Source organism: Eptesicus fuscus, chromosome 22, assembly GCF_027574615.1.
Source record: "Eptesicus fuscus isolate TK198812 chromosome 22, DD_ASM_mEF_20220401, whole genome shotgun sequence".
NCBI lineage: Eukaryota > Metazoa > Chordata > Mammalia > Chiroptera > Vespertilionidae > Eptesicus > Eptesicus fuscus.
In genome coordinates, this window is record NC_072494.1 from 29870757 (window position 1) to 29896093 (window position 25337).

At 40.2% G+C, this 25337-nt stretch overlaps 1 protein-coding gene and 1 long non-coding RNA gene across 4 annotated transcripts in view; one reads left to right on the forward strand and one right to left on the reverse strand.

Annotated features, from left to right (window-relative positions):
* Positions 1 to 15127, reverse strand: part of ATF3 (activating transcription factor 3) — a 55948-nt gene extending 40821 nt beyond the window's left edge. The window contains exon 1 of the mRNA XM_054711495.1: positions 15001 to 15127. The gene's annotated coding sequence lies outside the window, so the exon portion shown is untranslated. The remainder of the gene's footprint in view (positions 1 to 15000) is intronic.
* Positions 1 to 25337, forward strand: part of LOC114233114 (uncharacterized) — an 84740-nt gene that overhangs the window by 25757 nt on the left and 33646 nt on the right. The window lies entirely within an intron of this gene.

The following is a 25337-nucleotide window of genomic DNA, read 5'->3' on the forward strand; positions in this document are numbered from 1 at the left end:
GTTCCCCTAACGAGCCTTAATGAGCAATCAGCAGGGACCTGAGGCTGTGTGGCGCTGGGCTGGGGCAGGAGACCTGAGGCTGCGCCCCCTGCCTGGTGGGGCTTGACAGGGGACCTCAGGCTGCGTCCCCTACCTGGCGGAGCTTGATGGGGGACCTTAGGCTGTGCCCCCTGCCCGGCAGGGCTTGATGGGGGACCTTAGACTGTGCCCCCTGCCCGGCAGGGCTTGATGGGGAACATCAGGCTGTGCCCCGTGCCTGGCAAGGATTGACGGGGGACCTCAGGCTGCACCCCCTGCCCCAGTGCCAGGCCGGGGGACCTCAGGCCGTGCCCCCTGTCCTGGCACCGGGCCAGGGGATCTGAGGCCATGCCCCACACCCTGGCATCAGGCCATGGGATCTGAGGCTGTGCCCCCTGCCCAGCGGGCTTGACAGGGATCTCAAGGTGTGCCCCCTGCCCCAGCCCAGGCTGGGGGACTTCAGGCCGTGCACCCCGCCCCGGCGCTGGGCCGGGGAACCTGAGGCTGTGCCCTCCGCCTTGTGGGGCTTGACAGGAGACCTCAGGCCGCGCCCCCCCACCCCGGCACTAGGCCTGGCGACCTGAGTCCGCACCCTCCACCTGGTGGGTTTTGACGGGGGTGGGCCGGCCGGGTCTGGATCTGGCCCAATGGGGGTGAGGCCGGCCCGGTCTGGGTCTCGCGCCATTTCGAGGCACACGTGGGTGGGTGGGGACTTGACTCTGGTTCCCATGGCGGACCCCAGACTCTGACAGGAGGAAGATTTTCATATACATTTTACTAATTTTCTTTCATCTCTGACACTTCTATTATAAAGGGCAAATAGCAATATTAAAATATTTCCTCTAATTAATTCCCTTTTAATGTGCTGAATTTCGTGCACCGGGTCACTAGTAATAAATATAATTAACTGTTGATTGTAAAAATAACTATTTTCTATAATTAAAAGGGTAAAACTACAAATATGGAACAAAAACAGGATGGGGAGCAAAGTTCAATAAATATCTAGAAAGTGCTGGGGTCCTTGTTGTGGTCAAGAGAATAATGAATACTTAGTACCTTAAAAATGTATTCTATAAAAACAAAATGAAAAATCGAACAAAAACAGGGCAATGAATAAATAAAATGATTGACTTTAACAAACTAAGAAAAAAACAATAGAGAACCCAGCTGGTTTGGCTCAGTGGATAGAGCATGGCCTGTGGACTGAAGTTCCTGGTTTGTTTCCTGTCAGGGGCCGTGGGGGGGGGGGGGGGAGGCACATGCCTGATTGCAGGCTCCATCCCCATTATGGGGGGTGTGCAGGAGGCAGCCAATCAATAATTCTCTCTCATCATAGATGTTTCTATCCTCTCTGAAATCAATAAAAATATATTTTTAAAAAACACAGAGAAACCTAAACTGGAAATTAGGAAAAAAATAAATATAGGAGAAAAATTAAAGAAATTTTATTTAGGGGAAAGGAATAAAACCAAAAGGTGGTTTTTTGAAACAGACAAACCCTGAACAGAAGTGATTAAGGAAAGAGGAAAAACAACAACAACAAAAAATCCACAAACAGAAAATAGGAATAAAAAGTGTTTAGAAATAGATAAAATAAAGATGTAAAAATATATTTTAAAAAACTATTAACAACTTCATGCCAATAAACAGAAACTTAGAAGAAACTGATATTTTTTAAGAAAAATAAAATTCTGGAAATTTATTCAGATGAAACCAGAACAAAGCCTTAGCCATTAGAAAAATTAAGTTGTTAATCCAAAGGTCTCCCACCTCTAGAAATATCAGGCCCAAATAGTTTTACCAGATCTTCAAAAAATAGATAAACGCTATCTAAAAACAAACAAACACAAAACTGTTTCAGAGAATGGGGAGAAAAAGGAAGATTACCCAACTTATTTTTTGAGATTCTAAAGCCAGACAAGGACAGTACAAGTCAAGAAAATTATAACAATCTTACTTTTCATGTAGATACAAAATCTTAAAGAAAATATTGTGACCAAATGGGATTTAATATCAAGAATGAAAGTATAATTCAAGATTATAAAACCTATTAAAGTCAACAGGTTAAAAGAGAGAAAGCTTTTTTCTTTTTAAACTGTTTTTAGTATCATCTTGATAAATGCAGAAAATACATTTGATAGAATGCAGCATTCATTTATACTTTTCAAAAAATATCTTTGCAAACTAGGTATAGAAAGCAACTTTCTCTACTTGACAAAAGCCATATATCAAAATTCTACAAGCAAATATTATACATTTCCATTAAAGTCAGGAATTACAAACCTCTATCAGCATTGTATTGAAGGTCTTAACTAATGCAATAGAAAAGAAAGAGAGAGAGAGAGAAGTTGGAAGGAGAAAGAAAACTACTCTGCAAAAAATGTGATTGTCAACACAAGGAATTTTAAAAAATTTAGAGAAACTCTTAGAGTTAAAAAGTGTTTAGCAAGGATGCTAGCTACAAAAGTCAATAGCATTTCTAACAGTATTAACTAATTAGAAAATATAATAGAAAAAAGGAATTCTATTCACAATAGCTAACAGAAATTGTGTGGCAGCTAGGGATAAATTTGTGTAGGACCTCTATGAAGAAAACTACGAAAATATTATTGAACAATATAAAGAAAAACCTAAATCAGTAGATAGAATTATCATAATCTTTTATTAGAGTACTCAATAACATAAAATGTCAATTATTCTATGCTTACCTATAGACTTAATACAATTTTAATTTTAAAAATCTCCAATGTGTGTATAATTCTTAATAAGCTAATTCTGAAATTCATGTGACAGGGACAAGAATAGTCAAGACAGTTTTGAAGAAGAATCGATAGTGAGACCTGTCTTTTTAAATATTTTAGAATTGAAAAGACTGTGATGGTATTGGCTCAGGGGATAGACATATAGATGAATGAAAAAGAACAAAAGCTTAGAAATAATCTCTATATGTGAGAAAACTCCATTTACAATTAAGATAGCATCATAAAGCAAGGGGGGAAATGGTGGACTAGGACAACTGCTTATCCCTATGGGAGAAGAGAAATTAGATTCTTATTGTCACCAGCCTTAAAGATTAAAGACATAAATGTGAAAAACACAAGTTTGCAACTTTTAAAATAAAATGTGGAAAAATACATTTATCACCAGTAGGGAAAGATTTCTTATGTAAGATACAAATATACAATCAAATAAGAAGGATATATTTAATTGGTATTTGCAATGCATATAACTAAAAATAAGAGATATTTTAAGAAGCAGAAATTATACAAGTTTAATTTTTTTATCACAAGGCGACAAAACTATTACTAGAAATTAAAGCAACATAAAATATAAGAACTAAACAAAAATAAAATTAAAATTAAAGTATATATGCAAAGTTAGTAATTCCTTGGCTTAAAGCTTTCTCCATAATCAACATTATTGGTGATAAGTATTAAGCTTGATATTTCCTAGCTATTATTTTTTAAAAATGTAAGTTCTCAAAAATTTAGCAAAATTCTGTTTTAAGGGAATACTCCTTAGAATTCATCTACTTCACCCCTTTTGTTTATAGTTGAGGCATCAGAGGGCTTTACGAGGCCTAAGAGAACTTTCCCCATGTCTTACTGAAAGTTTAGGTAGGTAGAGTCAGAGCTGAACCTAGAAATCGGCTCTCCTGACTCCAGCTCAGTGTCTTTTCTGGTAACTTTGTTGAAAAAAGTGTTTTTGTCTTAATTTGACATGATTGAAATAATAAACATAGGATACTATTTAATAAGTGTATGTGAAATTTCCTATCATCAAATTGCACTACAGGCTGCTGATGAATAGCCTCATTTATGTTTGGTTTAAATGTTCAGCCTAGAAATTCCCCCCCATTTGTAGTAATAAACATCATGAAATGCAATGTATTTTTAGAAAGGTATTTTACAAAATGCATTATGCGATGGTTGGTTTTGAGACAGGTTGTTGTCTGGATAGCATCTACAAAATAAAGTATACATGGGCTTCTTAAGGGCTCTACATATCAGGAGATGCTTCAGTTATAAAGGAGACCTTTAATTTCTATTCTTTTTCATTGCTATGTGAAATGTGATCAGATTATTTTACGAGTCCAACTATATTAATTGACTGATAATATATAGATTAAATCATTTGTCTTTATTCCTTACATGTTGAGACACTTTTGCTGTGTCTGCCTGCTTAGTCAGGTAGGTAAGCATTAGGGAAATATACTCTTGTGAATACTGAAATCACAATAAGTCACTAAGGCCTTAAGTCATATGTGACTCTAAATGTGCTACATACCTTTATTCTTTCTAACTAATATACCTTAACTTTGCCCATTTTTGTATTTATAATTCTTAAATTGTATTCTGAATGTGTGATATGTTACCTTTAAAACAAACACAAAAAAGAAATGACACTTGGAAAAAATATCAAATTCAAAAATTCAGGTCAAAGAAATAATATTCTTTTTTTAAAAAAATATATTTTATTGATTTTTCACAGAGAGAAAGGGAGAGGGATAGAGAGCTAGAAACATCGATGAGAGAGATACATCGAGCAGCTGCCTCCTGCACACGCCCCACCGGGGATGTGCCTGCAACCAATGTACATGCCCTTGACTGGAATCGAACCTGGGACCTTTCAGTCCGCAGACCGACGCTCTATCCACTGAGCCAAACCAGTTTCAGGAGAAATAATATTCTTAATTTATCCTTCAAGTATCTTAGCTCAGAAGTTCTCTTAAAGTTGATATTATCTATTTTGGGAATTACTTTTGGATTGTAATCATTATAATATATCACTCTGAAAACCACTTTTATCAATAAGAAACAAGAAAACTGTTTATATGATATATACCAAAATTGTGATTTTTCTGCCACCTTAAAAATGTTCAAATAATAGTTTTCCTGGAGTTTTGTACATTATTATTCAGTGTTTTGCTGTGTGCATAGATTATATTTAATGATATTTATGAGAGTTAGGGAAAGATCAATGTTTACCGTTTGGAAAAACAATAAAATAAGAAGAGAAATGATTTTTATTTTCTAGCTTTCAAAGGAAATTCAGTTATTATATGAGTAAATAAACTGTTTAAAAATGTGAAAAATTAAAGTATAAGCACAAGCAGTTAGGAGATAATTAAATAAGAATAAAAATTATGAAATATTATCAAAGTGTATTTTTATGAAATTAGTCTTCATGTTTTCATTATTTTCATGGAAAGGAAATATGAAAGTATTCAACTCAAGGATTTATAAAAACAAGAACAATAAAATCCCTAGGGAATCAAGAGAAAGAAGAATAAAAGCAAAAATGAAACTAAATGAATTAGAATATAGGAAAATTTATAAAACTAATTCAAGAGCTTCTTTTAAAATTTAATGAAATAGAATTTCAGAGAAAGTAAAGAAGAAAAATCCCTATGGATAATAAGGAGAAATTTTAAATATAAGACAGTACTTGCAATATTATAACTTATAAACTTGAAAACCTGGATGAAATAGGTAGTCTTCTAGAAATATATGCATTACCAAACTTAGAATTATAAAACCTTAACACACTAATCACAGCTAAAGAAAGTAGAGAGATAAAAGAAAGAACTCCTTTTAGAAAGATAATTGTCAAGGCCTAAAAACATAATAGGGAAAAATCTTTCAACTCTTAAGGAGAAAGAAGTTACTATGTCTCAATAATTACATCAAAACATGAAAAATATGGAAAGTTTATCTAATATACTTTATAGAGATAATTTGGGTGTCAAAACCTGAAACATAAAAATAATAATAAACTACCTAAAATATGAACATAAAGAAGAAAAGTCAAACACAGATAACAGAGTATCAGGAAAATAATCCCAATAGTGTTTAATCTAGAATGAAAAGTTCTGTGTTTTAATATTTGAAAAATCTAATTATACAATATATCACATCCACTGGCTAAAAAAGAAAATCCAAATGATTCTTAATAGATGTAGAGAAGACATAAAAATTCAACAGCTAGTCATTACCAAAAAATTATTACAAATTTAAAACTCCTTCTTAACAAAAAGTATTTATTTCAAACAGTCCAAACTATCCTTAAGAATGGAATATTAAAGCAATATTGTTAAAATCAGGAACAAGACAGGGATGTAGTTTATTGCCATTTTTATTTCATTTAGATCTGGAAGTTCTGATCAATTAAATAGGATGCATATAAAAATAAGGTACATAAATATTAGAAGGGAGAGAACAGATTTTAAATTATTTGTATGTCATATAACTAAACTCCTCGAAATGCAAAAGAATAATTCACTTGAAATTAATATGGCAGTTCAAGAAAACTTCTAATTACATAAAAGAGACACAAAAGTCAATACTGTTCTATATAGAAATACTATCAAGTTAGAAAATACAGTAAAAAAATCAAATTATAATAGCAAAATTAGCAATGATGACATTGAGAACCCCTATTAAATGTTTTGGAATAGCTTTAATGAGAATGTGAAGGATCCATATAATTAAAATCACAAAATGTAACTGAGAAATGTACAAGAAAATTTGAATATTAAATTCTATGGCAAAGATGTCAGTGTTTTTCAAATCAATTTGAATGCTCAATATACTTTCAATAAAAATCCCAATGAGATTCTTTTCAGACATAATTCTAATGTTTACTGAAAGAATAATTAGGCAAGAACAGCAAAGAAAATGTTGAACCTGAAAAGGAATGATGAGACCATGGCCCTGCCAGATATTAAACAATTTTTAAAAGCAAATATCTATAAAATAGTGTGCAGCTGACAAAGAACAAATGTACAAATGAATTGCACACAATAGACATTTTGAAACCACTTAGTCTATGATAAAGGAAGCATCATAAATCAGTAGGAATAAAATTATTATTAATAAACTATGCTAGGTGAATTGAGTATTTGGAAAAATATAAATTTGGAGATTTACTTCAAATAATCAAAATTACTTTAGATTGATAAATGCAATTAGAGATAAAATACAAAACTATTAAAATAAAACAAAAAAATAGAGGCACATGAAAAAATTTAAATAACTTTAGTCATCAAGGAAATGAAAATTAAAGCTACAATGCACTACCACTGCACCCTTAACAGAATGGCTAAAATCACATAAGACTTACAATAGCAAATGTTGGCGAAGATATTGTGCAACTGAAACGCTGATGCATTTTTGTTGGAGTATAATGGTACAACCACTTTGGAATAAAGTCTGGCAATTTCTTATAAATCTGAGCATACATCTATTCTATGACCCAGCAATTCCAACCCTAGGTATTTTCCCAAGAGAAATGAAAGCATATGTCCACAAAAGGTCATGTATAAGAATGTTTATAATGACCCAAACTGGAAAGATCCCAGGTGTCCATCAATAGAGGAATGGAGAAACAAACTGTAATATAGATACTTAATGAAATATTACTTTTAACAACAAAAAGAAACTCCTGAAACACACCAACACAGATGAATTTTAAAACGTTATGTTGAGAGAAAGAAAAAGTTTACAAAAGAGTTCATTTTGTATGATTCCATATAATTCCATTATATAAAGTTCTAAAAGAGGCAAAACAAATCTATTGTGAAAAAAAAAAAAAAAACCACTAAAAATCCTGATTGCCTCTGGGGGAGAGTGGAAGTAAGTATCTATTGACACTCAGGAACTTTCTGGGATGATAATTTCTCTATAAATATATTTCACAACTTTATTTAGATATAATTCATATTCCATACAATTCATCCTTTTAAAGTTTACAATTCACTGGTTTTTAGTGTATTTTTATATATGTACAACCATCAACTCAAAAAAATTTTCACCCTTTGAATTTCTAAGTCTTAGGTTTATGCATTTGTCACAACTTACTGAATGATGCACTTGAAATTTGTGCATTGTTCTGTAAATATTTTAAATATGTAAATTTTACCTTTAAAATTATTTTATAGAATATTATCAAAGTTCTGTATGGAAAAGCTTTTTCCTCAAAAAGGAAAATATTGATATATTTGATTACTTCTAATCTAAAAACCTTTGTGTTTCAAAAAATATATAAATAACTAACATTAAAATGCAAATATCAAGCCAGAAAATGATTATTATTTTTAAAAAACCATATTAGACAATGACGTCCTTGTCTATATATTTGATATCTATGTAAAATGTTCTAAATTGTTGCAAATATTAAGATACCAACAAAAAATTCATAAATGGGAAATAAAACTTGTTAATAAGCAGAGGTGGAAATTTCTTCAAGTTAAATTTAAGTTATATAAGGAGCAATATATGTCAAAATCTCTAGGATTTGTATACTCTGATTTATTTTCCTTTGAAAATTATACTTATTCTCATTTGAAAAGAGATATTTAAAGTAAATAAGAATGGCTATTCACAAAGATTAAGCTACAAGAAAGTTTATGGCAACACTATTTGTAATATTGACAAATAAGATATTACCCAAATGTTTAACATAGACAATTAATTAAATAAATTACAGTACAAGATAGAAAATTAACTTAGGACTTTTACAACCATTAAAAATGATGCTGTAGAATATTTAATGATGTGAGAAGATGTTTACATCTTGAGTTTAAAAGAAAAAGGAAAAAAGCCAAAACCTTATTTGATCCTGTAGGCTCATACATTCCCCTATATCCCTGCTCTGAGCACACAGGCATTTAGCTTCTGTCAACTGTCTCCCTTCCCTTCTTCCCCATTTCCCTTTGGAAGCTGTTCCAGGAGGAGGAAATAGGCTGACATTGGAATTGGGGAGGGAATAAAATACTCTTTTAAAAACACGAAAACAGAAAGCATGAAGAACACTGTTTTGATTAACTTTTTAAAAATATATACTTTATTGATTTTTTACAGAGAGGAATGGAGAGGGAGAGAGAGTTAGAAACATCGATGAGAGAGAAACATCAATCAGCTGCCTCCTGTACACCCCCCACTGGGGATGTGCCCACAACCAAGGTACATGCCCTTGACCGGAATCGAACCTGGGACCCTTGAGTCCGCAGGCCAACGCTCTATCCACTGAGCCAAACCGGCTAGGGCTGATTAACTTTTTTTTTTTAATTGGGAAAATGTATATATGCACATGATTAAAAATTGAAAGTCAAAATATGCATATGATAAAAAAAGTCCTTAGCCAGTTTTTAAAATCTCCTTTTAGATATATTTTCTAGAAAGACATCTATCAAAAGCAACAAACAGCCGGCCATTGTGGCTCAGTGGTTGAGTGTCAACCTATGAACTAGGAGGATGTGGTTTGATTCTAATCAGGGTACATGCCAGGCTTCTGGGCTGGATCCCCGGTGGGGAGTGTGCAGGAGGCAGCTGTTTAAGGATTCTCTCTCATCACTGATGTTTCTATCTCTCTCTCCCACTCCCTTCCTCTCTGAAATCAATAAAAAATATATATATTTTAAAAAGCAACAAATGAAGAAAGAGGAAAGAAGGACAGGAGGGAAGGAAAGATGGCGGGAGAGAGAAGAAAGGAAGGGAAGGAAGGAAGGGGTTGAAAAGGATAATATAGGGGAAAATTAAATGAGTTTATTCTATGAGGATTCTAAACAACTGAAGTTTATTTTAGAATATATGTTAAACGTTTGGATCTCAAATGTTCAGCAACATGCTACTAACTTAATAACATCATTAAATGAATATAAAATTATTTATAAATATTTATAAAATAAATTAGGATGCAAATGAGGAAACTTTTTTACTTGAGATGCCTCAGGGCAGTGACTGTGTCATCCAAACTCAAATGAGGTTTCCTAGCCTGACAAGCATCATGTACCTGCAGGAACAATGGAGTGGAGGATGTGCAGTCAAGACTGGCCTGGACGTGCAGCTCTGATATAGAGAAGTGGAGGTTCAGAACCCTAGCACTGCCTGCACCTTAGATTCACCACATGGAGGGTGTGCCTACGGCAGAAGCACCAAGTGACAGGCCCTGGGAACACACACACTTTCTTTCCTGGCATTATCCTCAGATGTTTGGGATGGGACCACAAATCCTGACTCTCCTTAACAATCATTTTGGAATGATGAGCCATGAATGTACTGGCTTATATTTACTTATTGAAGTAAGCCTAACAATACGATATTAATGGGTGGGGAGAGGAGAGATCAGTCAAGCCAGGTAGTTTACAGAAGGTTTAGGTTAGGGCTCTCAGGGTGTGTCTTTCCCTGGGGGTCACCCCTTTTCCCCCAGATATAAATATTGAACATTCAAAGGTCATGTACTCAAGGAATGAGATTTGATCAAGCCAATTTTTATGGCTTCTTCAAAGACATTCTCAAGTGAACAGGAATATTTTTGTGTGTGATTAAGCTTGGAAGCTTAAAAATAATTACTAATCTATATATATAAAAGCCTAAGCGACCATCGCAACTGAAACAACCGAACGGACGACCGAACAGGCTGCGTGGGGCAACCAGGCCAACAGGGGGTTAGTGAGAGCTGACCAAAGACTGAGCAGCAGGCTGCGTGGGGTGACCAGGCCGGCAGGGGAGGGCAGTTGGGGGCGACCAGGCCAGAACGGGGGGCAGTATGAAGTGACCAGGCTGGCGGGGGAGGCAGTTAGGGGTGACCAGGCTGGCGGGGGGGGGGGGGGGGGCTGTTGGTGGTGACTAGGCCAGCGGGGTGGGGGGGGGCAGTTTGGGGTGTCCAGGCCAGCACGGGGGCAGTTAGGGGTGATCAGGCAGGCAGGCAGGTGAGCAGTTAGGAGCCAGTGGTCCTGGATTGTGAGAGGGATGCCTGACTGCCGGTTTAGGCCCGATTCTGGGGATTGGGCCTAAATTGGCAGTCAGACATCCCCCGAGGGGTTCCGTATTGCAGAGGGTGCAGGCTGGGCTGAGAAGACCCCCCTGCCATGCATGAATTTCGTGCACTGGGCCTCTAGTCTATAAGAATAAAAGTGTAATATGGTAATGAGACCGGATGACCAAACAGCAGAACGACCGTCCGGACGACCTTCCTGCATGGGGCCTCTAGTTTATTTATAAAGATCTTATAATTAGCTCATGATTTTCAAAACGTTATTGACTAACATGTGAATGACTCTTTGCTCCATGCTATAAGAAAGTTTACAAGACGAGAAGGGATGCTGAGGGAGCAAGCAACATGAGAACAAGAACTGAGGAAGGAATTAACTTGGGGATGGAGAAAGGAGAGAAAAGGAGAAAGATGCAGAGAAGCCAAAGCAGGAATGGAAAGAATAAGAGAACAGAGTGATCTGTTGCAGAGAGGGGATTTTGGAAAAGGCAATAGCTATACTTGTAAGCCCTTATTAAAATTTAGAAATATGTTCTAGCATGTAAAATCATGGGGATGTTTTTCCTATGGAAAAAGGACTGAATTACATTTCAACAAGTTTTCCTTTTCTTTTGTATCTGGAAACACATATCAAGAGTGGAACTTTTGCCCTAGTTGGTTTGGCTCATAGGATAGAGCCTCAGGCTGTGAACTGAAGGGTCCCGGGCTCAATTCCTATCAAGGGCCCATGCTGGGATTGCGGACTCAATTCACCAGTAGGGGGGCATGCAGGAGGCAGCCAATCAATGATTCTCTTTCATTGATGTTTCTAGCTCTCTGTCCCTCTTCCTTCCTCTCTGAAATCAATAAAAATATATTTTAAAAAAAAGAGTGGAACTTTAAAAAAAGATTTTTTTATTGATTTTTAGAGAGAAAGGAAGGGAGAGGAAGAAAAGCATCGATGGGAGAGTGACACATTAATCAGCTGCCCCCTGCACACCCTCTACCAGGGATTGAGCAGTTCCCTGGGTATATGCCCAGTCAGAGAACTGAACCAGCAACCTGTTGGTTCACAGGATCATACCCGACCAACTGAGCCACCTGGCCAAGGCAGAACTTTTATTTTCTAAGGGTTAATCCAGTCTAACTAGTTATCCTTCACCTGCCTCCACAATGCTCAAACACCGAGTTGACTTAATTGTCGTTACATCGGCAGTGATGATTTCAGTTCAAGAATCAGTAGGTGAAATGGAGTCTGACAGATCTGATTTACCTCCAACATATAAACAAATTAAAATTGCTTCCATGCTTTGGGAATGGGCCTTATGAAGGAGTTTCTGAGTTGAGTGTTGTACTTTCATCTGGTTTTAGCAGTTAGTTTCTGAGGATATGAGTAGTTATTTTTCTTTATTAGGACTGGTACCTCCTGTAGATGTGTCTCCAAGTGTGGCTCCACTTGCTAAGCACCCCCATCCTGCCCTGGGCAGGGGGAACTAAAGGCAAGAAAACCATCTGAACAGAAGAGCAGTGTTCTGGTGCTCAAAGCTCTTATCTCACCCATTAATTCTGCAGATATGTGTTGAGCACTTACTACTGGCAGTGTCTAAGTTAGACATGGGGGGTAGCGTGGTGGGCAGACACTGTCCCTGCCTTTCCAGAGCTCAAGGATGTCCCTCAGAGGCAGGCTGAGCAAGTGCTATTAGTATTTCCTGTTCCTCTGGAAAAACAAGAGCCCCTCTTTTCTCTCCTGAGGTCTAAATACTTGGCTCATTGTACTCAAAGGCTCTCAAACTTTTACTAATTCCACAAAGGAGCTTTAAAAAGGCATTTACCCCCATCGCCCCCTTATCCCCCTACCCACACCCCACCATGGGCTTCTGCTCCCCACCTTTAAAACTGGGAAATAATTTGTTTCCATCCCTGTCTTAGAAGAAGCAACACAGTTCTCCACACAACTTTAGAGTATTATTATAATTATTAATATTGATAATAACTCGACTTTAAGAAATAATTTGCTGGAGTCTTTAAATCCATCTTCCCCTACAGTTGCGTACATGAAAACAAAGACTATAAAAAAGCTTTTCTCATATGAAATGATCAGACCTCCAGGTATCCATGTGAGGATGCTAGTAGATCTGGGTCCCCCCTCAGGGGACTCAGAGTTCACCTGCCTTCCCTGTGGGGATTCTTTTCAAAGAAGAGGAGCCCAGAGGGAAAGGTGTTTCTCTGAGAGCGTTTTCAGCTGCTGCTTCCTCCAGTGTGCTGAAATGCCCGCTGCCTTGTAAACATGCTCTCTAATTCCTCGCATTACTCATAGTTTGAAAATCACTTTGACTCCTGAAACATAATGATGTTAATGTCAGATGAGTCAGCAAGTCAGCATGCCGCTCCTATGGCAGCTGCGCCTCCTGCCAGCTTCTCCACCCTCAGCGCCTGGGCTTCAAAAGTAAAAAATAAATAAATAAATAAATAAATAAATAAATAAATAAGTAAATTAAAAAAAATTGAAAACAGAGAACCTCCTTTTGGTGGGAGGGAAGAGAAGTCAGGCCCACGGCTCAAAGGACAGCTTCAAAGGCGTGGTTAGTTTCATTCCCGGGAAGCATGAAAGGGAGGGTCAGAGTAAAATCGCTAACCCCAGGTTAATCGACTTGCGTGAAGAACAAACAGGAATTTAAAGAGTTTCTCTGGAGGATCAGTGATTTTCCCGAAGGGATGAGTTGAGACTGATCACTCGGGTCAATATACAGTTGTGATCTGTTATTTCCAGGGCTGTTCCTCCCCACCCCCTGGTGGTTTCACACCGTGGGCGGTGCACGGAGCAGTTATATTACTCGGGGGAATCCGTAGGAAACGGAGCAGTTATATTACTCGGGGGAATCCGTAGGAAACGGGAGGCTGCCCGTTTGCTCGGATTCCAGACCCTGGCTGGGCTCCTCACCGCCCTCTTTGCTCTGGCTCCGTGCCCACTCAGACAAGAGTTTGCAGCAACTCTCTTGAGCTGTTCTCAGTATCACTCACAACCTCTCAATTGTTTCCCCTCCCTGAACTGCTGGGAAATGACCAGGAATGAGCAGGACAGAGTTGGAGGTTTTCATGCCCTGGGCTGACCACAACCCCCACCTCCTCACCTTCCTAGCCCTGGTCACAGTCCAACCTGCCAGTAAGTAACCCCAACTGTCCTCTTCAGCTCATCTTACCCCACTTCCCCTTCTGAACTCAGGGCATCATTTAAATACACATTTTACACAGTGCCTCTGAGAAGGCTTCCAGGTTCATTATCTCACCCATGTCGGGTAATAACCCATATTAAAAAGCGGGAAAACTAAGGTTCAGAGAAGGGGTGTCCTGTGCAAGGTGGCATGGTGAGTGGCAGAGCCTCACACTCAGACCCCAGGTCCTTCCTACTCTGCAACGAGGATAGCAAATCCACACTTAGAGGACTGGAGTGCGCCAGGTAGGGTTGGAAGGACCACAAGTTCACATATTTTTACAGATAAGAGGAGTAACCAAAAGCTAAAGAGAGGCAGTGACTTGCCCGAGGTCACATGGCTGGAAATATGGCAGGACCAGTTGTCAAACTATGTCTCCTGACCCCTGGTCCCAGGCTTTTTCTCTAACCTCTGCTTCGTCACTCTGGACTTAATTCCAGTTCAGATACAGGAAGAGTCTGCCTCCCCAGTGAACCGATGTATCTCACACTGTTCATTCAAAACATTCTGTTCCCAAAGCACAAGGCCCCACAGAGGCAGAGACATCAGAGGATAATACACTGAAAGAAAGGGGTTAACTAAATCCAGTGACTTGCCATTATGATATGACCGATCAATACCCCAGATTAACGACAGCACTGATCTGTGGTATCTTCACACTATGGCATCATCCTGGGTAATTTCAAAGGCTGAGACAACACCATTGTCTCAATGGGCTGCTGATCTGGCCCCCAGTTGTTATAAACCTCTGAGAGGTAAAATGCCTAATCCATCCCAAGATTCTGCAGCACCCTAACCCAGGCCTTTTCAATCCTCCTCCTTAGACCACTTCTTTGGGTGCCATGTAGACATCATGTAGTTGGTGCATAGAACTTCTCTCTTCCCCACCCCTCAACAGGGCAGCAGGGGCCCTGGTCATGGTGGATATACGCCCAGCTGAAGGCTTCCTGACCAAACACCTTTCTCCCAGGACATTTTCCAGCTTGACCCCTAAGATTAAAGAAAAGTCAAGACTCACATTTTGAGGTGAGGTGCCAAAAATCCTTAGAATTTTTGTGGAATATCCTATTTAGAGGAGGATTTCTCTCCTTGTCAGGTCTTCCCGGCTGGTTCCATCCAATTTATCTTGGAGGTATGATTGGTCAACAAAGCTGGCCCTGCCTCTGCCCCCTAAAGCAACCAATAGCTGTTACTATATTGAGTGGGAATATGATGTCATAATGTAGGTGACTAACCCACCGAGGCTTCCCTACGAGCCATCATCTAAATATGAGAGCCTTCCATCATCCTGACCTTTTCACAGGAGAAAGCTGAGTGAGGGGCTTGACACCGCCTCCTAGAGCTCAAGTTCATGTCTGACCTTCTGTAGCCAGCATCACTGAGAGCATTTGAGGACATACATGCCCACTCCCCCACACAGATTCCCTTCCTAGTAGAAGGTCACTTTCACCCAAGACAGCTTTCCTCCACTAGCCATCAGAATGTTTAATAATCACAGAAACTAGGGAGGAATTGGGGAGGGGGTTTGTATAGATCTACCATGCTGTATATCCCAAGTACTGGTTAGACTCTTTACATACAGTTTTTCACTTAATTTCCAAAACACTCTGAGGAAGGCAGGACTGTCCTGTGGAGTGAGATCAGAGGCATTAAGTAACTTTTCCGAAGGAACAGAGATGGTTATGATGGGGCTCAGAGTCCAACTCGAGTCTCTGTGAGTCCACAGTGCACCTAATCTATGTATAGAAAGGTGTAATCAGCTCACCTGGATTTCTTTAATAGACTTTAATTTGTAGACTAGTTAAAGATTCGCAGCAAAATTGAGCAAAGGAACAGAGATTTCCCATAGACCCTCCTCCTCCCACACATGTACAGCCTTCTCCACTATCAATATTCCCTACCAGAGTGGTACCCCCCCCCTTTTTTTTTTTTAACCAAGGATGGACTTACATTGACATAATCATCACCCAAAGTCCATAGTTTACATTAGGGCTCACTCTCAGTGTTGTATATTCTGTGGTTTTGGGCAAATGTATAATGACATGTATCCATCATTATATATAATAACAAAAGCGTAACAGCGGAACGACCATCCAGACGTCTGGACGAAGCCGGGGCTGCAAGGGTCGGAGGCAGCTGCTGTGGCTGCGAGGGCCGAGCCCCTTGCACAAATTTCATGCATCGGGCCTCTAGTACTATCATAAAGAGTATTTTCACTGCCCTAAACATCTTCTTTGCTCTGCCTTTCCATCCCTCCCCCCAACATTATAACCACTGATGTTTTTACTATCTCCATAGTTTTGCCTTTTTCAGAATTTCATATCGTTGGAATCATACAATATGTAGCCTTTTCAGATTAGCTTCTTCCACTTAATAATGTGCATTTAAGTTTCCTCCTTGTCTTTTCATGGCTTGATAGCCCAGTTCTTTGTAGTGCTGAGTAATATCCTATTGTCTGGGTATACCGTGGTTTATTTGTCCATTCACCTATTGAATCGCCTAGCTTTTAAAACTTCATTCTAGTGTGGTTCACACTGAAAACAGAGATGACCACAGGGCCTGGTCATCCTCACTCCTGGCCCTCATACCTGCCTCCTCACTCCTGCCATCCACAGATGAGCTGTCAGGGCTGGCCCTTTGGCATCCCTTGTCTATTTCAGCAGCCTAGAAACTAGCTATATCTATAGGAGGAAAGCTCGCACACCCATTTACCATGAAATCAGGACATTCCCTTCTCCCTCCATGCCAACTACAGTCTAATGTTTCTGCTCCAACCCCAAGTACAGTCATATGTCTCACCAGTGACCACATAGCTTTCTCTTTTTTTTTATACCATCCATCCACCAAACAAAGTATTTATTGAGCACCTACTATATGTTGGTCTTAGATGGTAAATCCTTCGAGGACATGAAGTGTGTTTATAAAAGTTTGCATGCAGAGTTATGCCCATCACAGCACCCCACTCCATTAATAAAAATATTTTTTGATGGGGTATGTGTATGTGTGTGTGTGTGTGTGTGTGTGTGTGTGTGCACATGGAGATAAAGACAAAGACTGACATAGTGAGAGACTGAAAATAAGCCTATGAAACCATCTGAATAATTACTACCATCGAATTATAATACAGAATTATATCTATTATATATAACATTATGTTATATTATTATTTAGAAACCCTCTTATAGCACTTGTCTGTGTTTTAGGACCTTAGTACTTCTACATAAATGGTAAATCTACCTACTTGTTCCATGAAAAGGCTGAATGGGCTGAAATATAAATAGATTAAAGAAAGTTTAAAATAAATTCCTGGAGGGCAGATCTATAACAAGTGGAGTTAGGAATGACGAGGGTGCATTCCTAACCAATGAGAATGTATGTCATGAAGAGGAGTACTATAATCCAACCTGAGCCATCTTGGTGGCTCCATTGGAGGCAGGCACTTAAGTGGGACGGAGCTCAGGGCTGACCTGGCGGGCCACCACTCAGCAGTTACTGGGGGACCCTGCCGAATGACCTCTCCACCACCTTTCTACCTCAGTCAGGCCAGCTGCTGTGCGTGTCATCCCACATCTCTCCCCCCACTTTGCTTTGTGTCATCCAGTGAGTCACTGGCACGGTTGGGAACAGACCCAGGATTCCTGCTCCTTGCTTTGCTGGGGCTGTTTTCTGGAGAGCACAATCCTTTCACATTAGTGGCCAGTTACTCTTATGGCTCTTAATGGTATTTAATGGAGCTTCTGGCATAGGAGAATGATGGGAAGCAAAAGCTGGGAGATAAAAAATCAAACCCCAAAATGACACACAAGATCTGGATTACTGAAGGTTTAAAAATGGCAATCCAACTCATCATGTAATTCCATGGGAAATGGTTCCCAGGTCTGAGGAGGAATAGCCACCTCACCTATCTTGAGACTGGATGGGAGAGAGAGGAAAGGGGAAGTGGGAACAGCCAGGGGTCCGTGGAAATTGGGTTATCCAATTCTTCCCTATGACTTCATCTCTATATTTACTTAAAGTCACCACTTGTCTTCCCTTCCATCACTTATATGACATGTGACAATTTACCATGCACATTGTTCCACCTGAAATTTATAACAGAGATACGATCCATGAAAAGGGGCGTGGACTGGAAGTCAGGTGAATAGGACTCTACCTAACTGGCCATGTGAACCCCGAGCAGGTCACCTCACCTGGGCCTTAGTCCCTTAGCTATAAAACAGGGGCTGTGATGGTTGGCTTGAAGGTACCATACTGGTCTAAGCTTCCACGTCTGTGTGTCTAACCCCAATACTGAGGAAGAAGCCACTGCCCCTACAGCTGAAGTTGCCTGTGGTTTCCTCCATTTCCTCCCGAGGCTGTGGTGGGAGCACACACAAGGTGTTTGGTCACAGGCTCTAGAAAACCTGGCAGAACAGGAAGAGCAGTGGCCGTGACTCTATCAGCATGATAGAGGGGACAGGAGCAGGGGACACAAAGGATAGAGCTTGGTGGTGGGTGGAGCCTAGGTAGGAGGGAAGAGAGGTCAGTTTTAAAGACTTCCAAGGGGTGAGCTGGGGGAGGAAGGTGCTCCTGTCAGTTCTGGCATGTGTAGCCTGAGAATGGGGCTGTGACTCTCAGCCAAGGATGATTGTCAGAAGATAACAGTGACAGCAGCTCACCCACTTGGCTCATTTCCATGACTCAGGCACCATCGTTTTGCTCAAAACTTTGAGAAGCTGTTGTTGTCTCTAAGTTGTTTTTGGCATGAACATGCTGTGTAACCAGATGTTTTCTACTGCTTTATAGAGAGGGGATTAAGGTGGATGTGAAACAAGGTATTTCTTCTGCACTTCAATAGAGCTGGCCACTGGTGTGCCAGGTGAGGATGCTGTAAGCAGGATGGCCTCTAGTTTCAACAGAGAAACAGAGTCAAGGGCAGGCCTGGCAGGGCTGGCGCTAGAGTGAAGTGAGTGAGGTGTCTACAGTGCCCACTTCAAGGAGGCACTTGTTCTCAGGGTTGGGCAAGTGCAGGAGGAGCACCCCTGGGAATGGGAACCTTACCGTGAGGCCTGGGCCCCCTTCTCTGGGAATCTTCTGGCATAGAGTGGGTTATTTATACATAGCCACTGGGCTTGTGTTAAAAGAGAAAAAGCTAGTTCTAGGGGACTCAGTGTATCCAGAATAAGACATACATTTCATAGCCCACCTTTATCACCACAAACATAGACTTGGAGTCCAACTGATCTGGAATGACTTCCAGTTTGCCATTCCTTAGCTGTGTAACCTAGGGAAACATACTTAGCTTGTGTGCCTCGATTTCTTTCCTCATCAGTAAAATGGGGATGATAGATAACTCCCCAGAGATTGGAGTATTAAATGATGGGGGGGGGGAGGGGAGGATAATGAAAATAACTGCCTATAGTAAGCCTCAGTAAATTGTTAGTTTCCTGTGAGGCCTTGATAATGCTGAATGACCTAGTGCTTCTGGAAGTGCCCATGGGCAACATTAGCATAGGAGACCAGTTCACACCAGAGATTTAAATAACTGGTTTCAGGCCACACTACTGGTGACAGGGTTTAGACACAGTCAGAAACAGTGATAAAAGGGTCAAGTTGGCCCAAGTTGATGGGTTGTATTAACATTCAAACCACAGCCTTTCTCTACCAGCAGAAGTGTAAGCATACGGGGGAGAGAGAGGGCGTCAAAGGCCACAGAAAACTTTCTGACGTTTTGGTTGGCATCAAACTCTGGTTAATCAAGGAGGGCTTCCAGGAAGAGGTTCTGGGGTTTCAGGGAGCCTCCAATTACGTTCAGTTGCTATTCTTTGCTCATCACTATCTCAAGAGTCAGCACTTCTCAGGACAAAGGGATATAAGATGGGCTTCGACTCTACAGATGGGCGAGTGGAGTCATCTCCCCAGATCTTCCATTATCCGAGACCTGGCCCCTTTAAGGCATCGAAACTCCATGAACAGTCCAGGGTTGCCTCCCTACCTCCCCGAGACGCGCTGACGTCACCCTTCGGGGAAGCGGCTGACGTCAGCGCGTCCTCAACGAGGGGGGCCGGGTCGTGACTCACCGGGCCGCGCCCCCCACCCCTCCCGGGCGCACGTGAGCGCGCACCGAGCTGGTTTCTAAGTTTAGCTTCGGCTGCCCTGGTGGGGTCAGGCGAGGTAAAGGCGGGCGGAGGGGACCAAGGGGCTGGGGGCGCGGTTCTCCGGGTCCCTCGCTGCCCACCGTCTGTCCTCCTAGAGGGCGGGGCCCGGCCCTGGACGGGGTGGGGTAGAGTGCGCGGGGGGCGACTGCAGGTAGTGGGGCGCAGGGCCCCCTGAGGCGGCGCGACCTGGTCCCCTCCGCGGGCTCGCCTGCTCTGGAGGCGCGCAGTAAATGAACCAAGGGTCCCCCTGGACCGCGAGTCGGGACTTCCCAGAGAGGGCCAGGGTTCTGGAAAGTTCCCTGGTGGACCGAGTGAGATGTCGGTTTCCACGAGGGCTCCGGCGGACGGGTGGACCGAGCCCGTCGGGGCCCAGCCCTCGGTGGCCACGTGGAGCGGCCGCTCAGCGGCTCCTGGCTCCCCGCAATCCCGACGTGGCGGTGTCGCCATCCCCGCGGATGGGTGTGTGCCGGTACCCCGACTGGGCCGCCGGGACCGAATTCAGCCTGGCAGGGGGAGTGGAGGCGGCCTCCGTGGTGGGAAGGGTCGTGGCCGCCCTAGGGTCAGCCAAGCACAGGGGCTGAAGTCACCGGTGGGGGAGCCAGCGCTGATGCTACAAAACCCAGGTGCTCCTTCCCGAGCCCGCGGCGGTCCAGGAACCAGACAAAAGCTTCGTGTTAAGGAAAACAGTGCCAGACATCCTGTGAAACCCATACTTTCCCGTCCTGGGAGCGGGCGGCGGGGGGGCAGAGGGGGAGAGTTCTGGCAAGAAGCTCTGTCAGCGTAAGGTGAGCTGCAGTTTTGACTTTGCAGAGTGGTCTGCCATGCCTGCGACCTGCGTTCTGTTGTTGGTGTGGCATCTTGAGGTTTCACAAGCTTATACAACATCATTTGGGGAGCTTTTGACCTTGTTAGAGGAAGGGTGTTGGGTGTTAAAAGAGAGAGTAAAATATAAATATAAACCGGAAATGTCAAATGGTAGTATGAGCACGGTTTTTAATTGCTGGGTTGTTAAAATTTTCTATTGCAAGGCTTTGAAGGCTATAATCTGTAAAAAAATAAACACTTCCTCTGACCTTTTCTTGGAAAGAAATAGTGGAAAGTTAGTTGTGGAATAAAGGTAGCTTTGGGGATGATGACATGAGTGAATAACAAATCCAAGTGAATAACAAATCCGTAAATCCAAATGTGTTTTTCAAAAATACCACACTGGCCTATGTAAATTGGAGATTTTTCTCAGATATAAATATGAAAACTGCACATTTTAGGGCTTTCTTCCTCACTCAGAATCCATCTTAACTCAGTTTTAAAATGATTAACAATTGCAGTCTAACAAATACATCCAAAAGCATGTATAGTATTTTATATTGTTCATGTAACAACAGAAGTCTCTTTGTTCTAATGTACAGTTGCTACATCAATTTCCTTAATGTAAAGCCTATTTTGTGAGGGCCTTAAATTGTGCAGGTGTGAATGATGATGAATCATGTTCTCAAACTGAGCTAATTTCCCTTTGGGTTATTGTTGTGTGTGTGTGTGTGTGTGTGTGTGTGTGTGTGTGTGTGTGTGTGTGTGATGCATAAGAACTTTAACATAAAAGATCTTAAATCCAGATATGAAGGTATTTTCGTCCGGAAATTGAGTTTTTGCTTGAAAAATACTTAACCTTGGAACGGGCCACCTGCATCCTGTAGCGTTTTGGTAAAGTCTTGCCTGACCCCAAGTTGTACCTGCTGTCTTGGAACTGTATGTGTCTTTCAGTGACTATTCACTGTGCTGTGATTGTTTACTTAGGTGTTAGTTTCACCACTAGACTAAGCTCATGGGGCTCCCGACTAGTGTCTTTATCTTTGTATCTCTGGCACCTGAAATAGTGTTAACATTTTTTTTTTTTTTGGTAGTGTTTTGTTTTGTGAATAGATGTGGGTTACCAAAACCAGATTGTACATTTTGGGAAGGGAGAGTTTTTTTATAGTTAAGGATGGAGATGCAGACCTATTGAGCTGTGCTAAGGGACAGTTTTCTTCTTTTCCAAGCCCACCCTAACTCCTCCCCCATTACCACCACCACCACCCATGAGGAAGAAACCAAAGGGAAAAAACAACAACCACCAAACTATAAATTATTTGGGGATCTAAGTAGTGTGCTTTGCTTTTAGATTCCAGAGGGTGGAACTTTGCCCAGCCCTCAAGGCCGTAACTGCCACCCATACATTGGCATTAGATTCTTGTCACAAAACAGTTGGCTAGTTCACTCAAAAAATAATAATTCCAGAAACTGCTGATTCTGTGAATATTTAAGACTGGTTGCTAAGTGGAATGTTTACATTTGAAATAGAATCAGTGTCTGCACAGAGAGAAGATTTAAGGATACAAAATGAAGAGAGTATAGTTACTCCTTTTCTTAGAAATTACCATTGTTGGAGGGGGATTTTTATAGTATAGCTTTGAAACCAGAACTCTTAGCAAACTAGAATTGATGCCACACTCAATTTTATGAAAGGTTAATGATAACAAAATAAGTTTCTATCAGAGAATTAGTTTTGAAAATAAATATGTGGTATATTAGTGATTCTTTCAGAAGGTCCACATTTTGATATCCACTATGTTTAAGTCAAGAAAGAGTGATGTGGATTTGGAAGATTTTTAACAAGATTTTAATTAAAATTTTAGAAAGTTTTTGAAAGTTCAGCTGAATTTTTCCTTAGGAGTTACATGAGAATGATGAAACACAGAGAGTAGCTTTCATGAAAAGAGGAGAGAAGGCTAGAAGAAAAGAATAAGGGACACTGCTGTTGGCTAGGGTAAGCTTTGACAGTTCCTACTCACTGTCATATCACTCTCCTCATCAGAATACATCTTTAGGCCCTGTTTCATTGGGATCTTCCCCTCAAAATAGAACCTTCTGTTATATATAATAAAAATAATAACAACTTCCATTTATTGAGCACTATGCACCAGGCCCTGTACTCAATGCTTTATGAAATTATTCCAGTCCTTGTTACAATCCTATGCTGAATGGTTGATTATTTTCACTTTATAGGCTCAGGAATGTTAAGGAGCTTTCTTAAAGTCGAACAGCCATTAAGTTAATTTACCAAACATAATACACTTAAAGGGTATCTTTTATTAAAGCCAAAAGTAAAAATATGTTCCTCTTCTGTATTAGAAAAAAATCAGATGTGTATTTTTTTGTTGACAATGACATCTGCCACAATTACATTACTTTAATCAAGGCAAGAGAGCTCTTCCTGTTTACAGTACATTTGTTCCAAGGTTTTCAGAGCTTAGAATTACATTACCCCTCCTGATTTATATTGGCTTAGTTGACTTGGGTATGTCTGGTAAAATAACAACAGAGGGTATTAAAGAGGAGACATCACTTAATTACCCCTTAATGGTGTTTTTTTAAAACCCAGTTTTGTTTAAAACAGTAATTTCTTTGTCTTATAAAGAAACCAAGCTAAAATTATGTTTTAGGATGCAATCAAGTCTATCAAGTAATGAAGCTAGCTGGTAATTCTTTGACTATTAAATGTAGAGTTTTTAGCATATTATGTAAGCAGAATTTATGGTAATATTATGGAAGTTTAAATCATTGAAATTTTTAACAGACTTAAGTTATTTCTGTTTAAAACAGATATGTTTTTTTAAATATAGCATTGCCTTACCAACATTATGGTCATAATAAAGGTTTTTCTATTCAAATCCTTATTTTTAAAAACCTAATAACATTTTGTTATATCCTGTTTTAAAACATTGATATTGAATTGTATAATATTAAATTGGATTATTAGCATTATAAGTAAATATAAAAAATTACCTTCTTCACTCATGAAAAGAATAATAGAATTCTCCAGAATCACAATCATAAATCCATGTGATTCTTCTGTTAATGAAAGGTAGGAAGAAAACTAACATCTTTTGAGAGCCTGGTATACCCCAAATCTGGTGTTAATAATTATATATAATTACCTCATTTAATTAATTTTTAAAGAACTTAAGGAGGTAAGCTTGTTCTATGTGTGGTGAAATGGAAATAGCTTCAAGATAAATTGTGTTTTTAAAAATACAGATGAGCATGTATGGCATAATCCAATTAATGTTTTTTTGGGGGGGTTTGTGTTTTGTTTTGTTTTGTTTTAAGTCCTTGTATATGCTTAAAAAATTTCTGAAAAGCCTGGCTGGTATAGCTCAGCAGTTGAGTATCAACCCAGAAACTAAGATGTCACCAGTTCGATTCCCAGGCAGGGTACATCCCAGGTTGTGGGCTTGATCCCCTGTAGAGGGGCGTCTCTAAAAAAATCAATAAAACATTTTTAAAAGTTCTGGAAAGCTATACAAGAAAATGTTAACAGTTGTTGACTCTGATAAATGTTACTAGGAGTTGGGAATAGAGTAAGGAAAAGACTTTTACTCTTTTTTTTTTATTCTTTTGCAGTTTATTGTAAATCAAGGCAGGTATTAATTTAGTTTTTATGTCCCTTTTAAGAGAAAGGAAATAAAAGGAGTCTTTGAAGAGCCAAGAGAATCAGTATCTGCAGTACAACTTATTTTATTGTTTCCTTCATGTGAAGAAAATGATATTAAAGTAGGAAAAAAGATAGTTGCCCAAGTATAGATAAGCTCTTAGGTTTTCTTTTAGGGGGTGAGAGGGCAGATCTTAGATTGTCTTCACTCTGCCTTTGGACTTGAACTTCCAGTTTTTGGGCAAATGTAGCTCAGAGATAAATGGAAGTGGGGTGAAACAAAGACTTGCATGGGCAATATGAGGCAATCACAGTGGCTCAGTTCTTGTTGCATAATGTAAGGTTCGTTCTTTATTCTTTTTGCTTTGGTGTACAAAATCCCCTCAATTATAAGAAAAATTCTGAACCTCAACATGGTACTCAAATCCTAAGACAACTCTAAAACACAAAGTTAATAACCCAAATATAGAGTTGGCTGAAAAATGCAGTATATGCTATTTACAGATTTTGAATTAAATAAAATGGCAGTCCCACCCTTAGTCCCAGGGTGAGAGGGGCCTCTGCCCCGGTTCCTGGGCTTTGGGGGCCCTGCAAACACATGCATGCGCGTGCACACACACGCACTGGACTAAAGAACACAGCAGCTTGTAACCCTAAACATTTGCTCTAGTGACCAACACACTTCAAATCCCAGGGGAACACCTCATCACATCTCCTTGCTATGAAGTTTTGTGAATCACACTGCCACCAGCA